We start from the raw sequence: 8,341 nt of genomic DNA on the forward strand, positions 1-8,341 counted from the left end.
AAGAATTACTTTTCAAAAAAAAAAAAAAAAAAAAAAAAAAACTGGGTTTTCATCATTTTTAGAATGATTGTGTTTACATGCACAGTTTTACACTGATTATGCTTAATAATAACCCAACAATGTGAAAGGTCATGTAAATGTGCTTTAGGACCACTAAAGGTCACAAGGGTTGCATTTGTTTTTACTAGGGTTAGGTTTAGTTGTAGGGTTTCTTTTGGACTCCAATTCACTCTCATTCAAACAAGTATGAACACTGGAGACGCAAGCTCATGTAAAAATTTGCATTTACGTGCCAAATTGAGTTGCAATTTGGTGAACTCTATTCATTCGTATGATGAGATGTGTGGCCAATAGAAGATCGAAATGTCACACTGACCTCTTGGCTCAAAACAAAGAAAGTATATTTCAAAGCTGTTTGCTTTCTTTGTTGCAGACAAGTGTGTAGACAGTATATTTTAGCATTTTTAATATACTATTATTTGTTATTTGTAATTTATTTATTAAAATTTAAAGTGTTTTCCAATGAAAACGTATTAGTGTGGACGTAGCCTAGAATGGTGTTGTCCTCCACCGAAAACTGAACATTTAAAAAACACTCGATTACTGTCTACTTTGGAAAACAATGATTTAAGTAAACCGAATAGTGTGGATGTGGCCTTTGCTGAGGGCAGGGGGAACGATCAACACGTGGATTTTTTTTTCCCCAATATCCCGATTTCACTCTGCATGTAAACACCTTTACTGGTGTTCTGGCCCTCCGGGGCGGCTTATCCTATGTGTGCATTTGTTATGCGCATGTCTGTTTACGTTGTGACATCAAATCCAGAGAAAACCCAGATGATTTCAAATCTCATGTTAAAAAAGTTTCTTTCGTTGCCAGATTTCTTTTTTTAAATAAGCTGATTTTTATAGTTGGCAGTGTATTGTGCATGTAAACACACTTATTGTGAACTGAAAATGACTTCATTGTTCACGGAATATCTGTAGTAATGTAATTTATTGACTACTTTGTGTCGAAATAGTTAGTCAGTTTATTTGTTACAAAGCAGAGTTACATTCTTGATCACGTGGTCTTGGTCTTAAAGGGCTAGTTCACCCAAAAATAAAAATTCTCTCATCATTTACTCACCCTCATGACATCTAAGTTGTGTATGACTTTCTTTCTTCTGCAGAACACAAACGAAGATTTTTAGAAGAATATCTCAGCTCTGTAGATCCATACAATGCAAGTGAATGGTGATCAGGCCTTTGAAGCTCCAAAAAGGAGATAAAATCAGCATAAACATAATCCATCAGACTTCCGTGGTTTAATCAATGTCTTCTGAAGCGATCAAGTTCATTTTGGGTGAGACAGATGAAAATGTAACTCCTTGGGCGATCATGATTTCAAGCTCGATTACACTGCCAATAGCGCCATTTAGCGCTCTGCAGATGCGTCAAACACTAGGAAGTGTAATTGGGCTTGAAATCATGATCGCGCCTAGAGACTGCAATGGCAAGATTTACAGTTCTCAACCAAAACCAACTGGATCGCTCCCAAAGACATTGATTAAACCACTGGAATCGTATGAATTACTTTTTTTTTAATTTTTTTTTATATAGCTTCAAAGGCCTGATCACCATTCACTTGCATTGTATGGACTGACTGTTATAGGTTTTTGTGTTTCAAGCATTTGAAAGAAGAAAGAGAGAGAGGTTTCTATCAAAGATGTGTTTAAATCTGTAATGCAAGAATGTCTGGGACATGATGCATGTCTGGAAATTATGAGGATTGCAAGCAGCTAAGGCTGGATTTGTAGCTGTTTTTATACATTGACATTTGACTAACAAAGACAGGAACTGTCTACTTTATTATCTGAGTAGACAGTGATTTTTTTTTTTAACTTTTGCAATAGGCTTTGAACCAATCAGAATGAAGTAAACAAGTATTATGGGAGTTATGTATGCAATAATGTACAAAAGCCTCTGAATTCTTTTGTTCGGTATAGAGTCTCTCCGGCCGTATACTAATAAACGAGACAAAGAGAAACTGGAGTCCGGGTTGAGTTATTATGCTGCAGCATAAGTTTAGATAGGATAAGTGAATGGTATAAGTGCTAGCTAGATTGTGACAGGATACAAGATTTTCTGGACTGATTGAGTATCGACTATGGGCAGGACGCTGCCAACCTATCAGTGGAAGTTGCAACAGGCTGGGAAACTAGGAGACCAGCGGGTTAGTTAGGTAATTTAGGGAACTAGGTTTTTCTTGGGTCAGTTTTAGGTATTAACATTACAGGACCTATAGAGCTGAGATATTCTTCTAAAAATCTTGGTTTGTGTTCAGCAGAAGAAAGTTATACACAACTGGGATGGCATGGGGGTGAATAAATGATGAGAGAATTTTCATTTTTGGGTGAACTATCCCTTTAATCCCCAATTGAGACCACATAAAGTGGTCTCAATTAGGCCTCAAGGGGTCTTGTCTTCGTCCGGGAACAGTCTGGATCTCGAAGAGTGTGGTCTTAACTCTTACAAATAAAGCATCATGTGGGTAGTCTCACGTAGCCAGTATAAACCAATATTAAAATAAAAACAGGATTTTCATGCTGATTTGGTGGTAGATTGCGGTTTAATGTAGAAGTAATTTCCATTTTAGCATCAATGCTCTGTGTATTACTGAAATCATGCACATTGCATTCATACACTTTTAGATATATGTTAATATTATTCATAGTGTAAAACCTGCACCTCAGACAAGGCAGTATGCTAATGAGAATTCTTTTTTTGTTTTATTTGTTTTTTTGCAGTCACAGGATTGGCACAGAAACTTTTCCCTGATATTTATTCATGTTTGTGTGGACTGACAGGTTCATATTGGGCCGCACTGCAAAAATACCATCACAACATACCTGAATATGTTTTTATCACATTCATGCATCTGTGAGCATATTCGTCCCATGATGCCATGTTTTTGTGTCTGATTATTTCAGTGTGTGGCTCTGTGACGCATTTGGTTTGGGCCAGCGGCTGCAGGACTGTTTGAGTCATCTGGCTGTGTGTTTGTACGTATGTGTGTGCGAAGGCCACGAGCACTTCTGGCAGGTTCACTACTATGAAGCTCCCACAGCGAGAAGCCTAACCTCACCATTGCCTCCAGAAACACAGGGAGTCATGTCATGCCCCACATACAAACATTCTCTCTCAAACATCACTGCAGATTGGAATGCTCATACCCCAATGTCCTTAAGTGTGTTGCCTTCCTACTGCAGGGTGATACTTGAGAACAATGCTGTCTCCTACAGACTGCCTCCTAAAACCATCTTGCCTTTCCACAATATGAGAAAGTCAATGCCAGCTCCCAACGAGTTTATGTCTATGCATGGCATCTCAAGCTACTGAAAGAACCACTGGCTTATAGTTCACCCAAAATTGAAAATTCTCTCATTTACTCAGCTTCATGCCATTCCAGATGTGTATGACTTTTTTCTGCTGAACACGAACAAAGACTTTTAGAAGAAAATCTCAGCTCTGTTGGTCCTTACAATGCAAGTGAATAGTGACCAGACCTATGAAGCTCCAAAAATCACATAAAGGCATCATTAAAGTAATCTATAAGACTCTAGTAGTTAAATCCATGTCTTCAGAAGAGATATGATAGGTGTGGGCGAGAGACAGATCAATATTTATGTCCTTTGTACTATAAATCTCCACTTTCACATTCTTACACATTTTGTATGTCTGGAAATTATGAGGAACTGCAAGCAGCCACGGCTGGATTTGTAGCTGTTTTTATACATTGACATTTGACTAACAAAGACAGGAACTGTCTACTTTGTTATCTGATTAGATAGTGATTTTTTTACTTTTGCAATAGGCTTTGAACCAATCAGAATGAAGTAAACAAGTATTATGGGAGTTATGTATGCAATAATGTATAAAAGCCTCTGAATTCTTTTGTTCAGCAGAGTATCTACTGTGAAGAGATCTCTCTGGCTGTATACTAATAAATGAGACAAAGAGAAACTGGAGTCTGGGTTGAGTTATTATGCTGCAGCATAAGTTTAGATAGGATAAATGAATGGTATAAGTGCTAGCAAGATTGTGACAGGATACAAGATTTTCTGGACTGATTGAGTATCGACTATGGGTAGGATGCTGCCAACCTATCAGTGGAAGTTGCAACAGGCTGGGAAACTAGGAGACCAGCGGCTTAGTTAGGTAGTTTAGGGAACTAGGTTTTTCTTTTGGTTAGTTTTAGGTTTTAACATAACAGGACCTAATATTAAAACAAAAACAGGATTTTCATGCTGATTTGGTGGTAGATTGCAGTTTAATGTAGAAGTCATTTCCATTTTAGCATCAATGCTCTGTATATTTCTGAAATCATGCACATTGCATTCATACACTTTTAGATGTATATTAATATTATTCATAGTGTAAAACCTGCACCTCAGACAAGGCAGTATGCAAAGGAGAACATATTTTTATTTTATTTGTATTTATTTTTTGAGGTCACAGGATTGGCCAGTACATTTTCCCTGATATTTATTCATGTTTGTGTGGACTGACAGGTTCATATTGGGCCGCACTGCAAAAATACCATCACAACATACCTGAATATGTTTTTATCACATTCATGCATCTGTGAGCATATTCGTCCCATGATGCCATGGGACATAAAGGCCACATAAAGACTCCATAAGACTCCAGTAGTTAAATCCATGTCTTCAGAAGAGATATGATAGGTGTGGGCGAGAAACAGATCAATATTTAAGTCCTTTTTACTATAAATTTCCACTTTCACATTCTTAAACATTTTGAAAGTGAAAGTGGAGATTTATGGTAAAAACATATTGATCTGTTTCTCACCCACACCTATCATATCGCTTCTGAAGATATCGATTTAACCACTGGAGTCTTATAGATTACTTTAATGCTGCCTTTATGTGATTTTTGGAGATTCAAAGGTCTTGTCACCATTCACTTGCATTGTAAGGAACAACAGAGCTGAGAAATTCTTCTAAAAATCTTTGTTTGTGTTCTGCAGAAGAAAATAAGCCATACACAGCGGGCATGGCATGAGGGTGAGTAAATAATGATAGATTTTTATTTTTGGGTGAACTATCTTTTTAAGAATGAAAAAAAAGAAGAAGAAAAAAAAAAAAATAAAGAAGCTGAAAACAAATCATTCTCAATCCCAAAATATTTGGGGCATTTTTAATGGCTATAATTCTGAGCACTATAAACCAAGAAATTACTACGGCCACGTTGGTATTAAAAGAAATCATAATTTAACATTAATTCATTAATAATTTAAAATATATTTATTTATTCACACAAGAGGAAACGATCTAGAAACATGCAGATCTTGAGTATTTTTTTGTAGCATAACTTATTTTGCCTTTACAACAGCAACATATAAACACTTATCCTAATCAGCACACATTTAGAAATATTATAATAATTTAAATATATTTTTTTATTTATTTCTTTGTATAAATAAATTAAATATTTTATTTGACAGTTTATAGTAATAGTTTACTGAATTATTAATAGTGGCCCCAAAAAATATTTAGATTTTTTTTAAGCCACACTGCACTTAAAAATGTATGAATTTCATTGCATTAACAAAATAATAAACTAAGTCAAGTCGTGATTTTTTTTTTTTTTTTTTTTTTTTTTTCATTCACATATTTGGGCTATTAAATTAACAGCCTACAAAACAAATGCACAGACACCATAGATGTAGATGACAGCATTTCTCCGGATTTGGAATGAGGAGCTTATAAAAAAAAAAAAAAACTTTATTTAATAAAACAATGAACATTAGTCAGAGATATGAAGTGGTTCATGTTCTGTAACATTATTATCGTATCATTAATAACGTTTTATTTAACTTCAATGCTATTTAACACATCCAGATATTATTTTTATTAATATTGTTATTAACTACTTTATAGCATTTGATAATTTTAGCGCGTGACCATGACACCAAACTGATGTAAAGTGTGAGAAAAGGAGTGCCCCTCTGTGCGCGTTTATGGTGCAAGCATCATCCACTCACAGCAACAGAGGGCACGAAACAAATAATGTTCAGTGAAAATTAAAATGAAGAACGCGATCGATATATTAATTTGGAACTATATCAGATTGCAGGGGGATTTTTTTGCCCTGAGCCTGCGTTAATTTCCGACCCTGGATGGAACTAGAGATGGAGATGAGAGATGTAACAGGTGTCTCTTCATCATGCAGCTGGTACATTACACAAAGTATTTTTGATAATTCTGCCTTTCTTGCAAATGTGCTGCATTATGAATAATGAGGGAGCGCCAAAATATATGAAAGGCGCACGTGCTTGCAATGTTAACAGCTTTGTTGTTTATATAGGAACGATATAGTTTTATCGCGTTGCTTGCTTACGGAGACGTGGTATAACGCCATTTGCATGTCGAATTAACAGGTTTAGAAAAGTTTATACATCTATAACATCTTAAGTTCAGTAACTATGCGACAAAGCACTTTTTCACTTCCCGCGCTCACATTTCTGACACTGGTGAGAGACAGGGCAGATTTACTCGCACAGATTTACAGTTTGATACAAACACAAGTTTATTGATTTGATTTGTTCATCTGTATCTATTGGTTTACTAATATAGAGACTAATTTGCAGCTGCACAGTAAAGTGAATAAAAGTGTGCGGGAATTTCCCACATTATTAGCGTGGGAATTGCGGGAATTATTAAAATCCCGCGCAATCAGGCTCTGCAAACTGTTTTATATTAAATTAATTATTATTAAATGAAAGTTGCCCTGGTTCCCCTCCTTTATAGTTTAATTATACAAAAAAAAAAAAAAAAAAAGCTAAATTAAACGCTGCGTCAAAAGGATTTTTTTTTTTTTTTTTTTTTTTCACATTTCAAACACATCAAAGTTTGGGCATCTCTGCTCTAAATAATTTGCCATGGGAGGAAGTCATGTATAACTTTGTGTTTGAAAGTAAAGCATATTTTAATTAAACTAATATTAATGTTAGTGTACAGAATAAGTAAATAAGTAGCCTACAGATATATACATTATTCTACATGAGTTATATATTTAGCATAATAATATATACTGTATGTAGACATTACTATTCTATATAACAATAAGTGAAAAGTGTAAATCTTCCATTTAAGATGAGGTACAATCACAAGGCGGCATGTCAGAGAGTGAGTGAAAGTGTTCTGAGCATCAGGGATCATGGGGAGAGGATTTTAAGTAAAGTTAAGTTAAGAGTTTATTGTCATATGTGCAAGAAACAGTGTTAAACAGTACAATTAAATTCTTACTCAGTGAATACTCCCAGCAACCTCAGACATACTTTAAACAGGACATAAGGAGGAGAGAGACATAAATGACTAATAGTGCACAAATAAAAGTGTATACACATACATATAAGTGTAAACATTAGAAACATAAATAGTGTACAAGAGAAAGTGTATATGTGCATTGTAAACATGAGATGGTCATGTGCAAAAGCCTGTGGAGGTAGTCTCAGTAGTGGTCCATAATGTTGTTACATTCATAAATATGTGTGTGTGTGTAGGCAGGGTGGGGTAAAGCTTGACACCTCTTATGAACAAATGGAAAACTTTAGTGACATACTGTAAAGGGACATAATACTAAGAGTTTGATAAGAGAAAGATAGACATGGGAATCTTATAATGGAAAACAAGTTCTAACAGCAACAACAGTATTAGTATTAGCATGAAGCCTAATTATTAACAAAATGTATTTGAAAAGTATTTTGAAAAGGGGGGGGGGGGGGGGGGTACAATTTTTTCCAGTTTGAGCCACTGCCCCTCAAAATGTCTCTGCACGGCCCTGCTCAGAACTAACTTTACTTTTCTTAGCTATTTTTGACAGTTATCACAATAAGCAAACATATTTCACTATAGCTTTGACAACCAGAAAGTGTCAAAATTGTCTAAATTATGAACAGTACATGTTGTTTGACCATTTAAACCCTAATAAACTCTTTTTTTTTTTTTTTTTTGTGAAACGTTTTGCCTAAAAAATATTTCTTTAAAACAAATGCAATTTGGTTTGATATTGTCATCTAATGCAATGACATTTTTGAGTGTGGATTAAGTGTCCAGAGGGTCTGGCCACACAGAGGTCTAAAATCTGCAAACATCTGTCAGCCTAAAAGAGAAAGAGTCATCATTCAGTGAAGCTGAGTTAAACCAAAGTCTTTCTAGCATGTCAGTCCAGTTACAAGCTATTTCCAGTCATGCCAGAGCAGCTCCTATCAACTTGAATGGAGAAAGACCAACATCTCAAAAACGGTTGGTCAAGATTACGATCAAAGAAAATATTT

Source organism: Myxocyprinus asiaticus, chromosome 34 (genome assembly GCF_019703515.2).
Source record: "Myxocyprinus asiaticus isolate MX2 ecotype Aquarium Trade chromosome 34, UBuf_Myxa_2, whole genome shotgun sequence".
Taxonomy (NCBI): Eukaryota; Metazoa; Chordata; class Actinopteri; order Cypriniformes; family Catostomidae; genus Myxocyprinus; species Myxocyprinus asiaticus.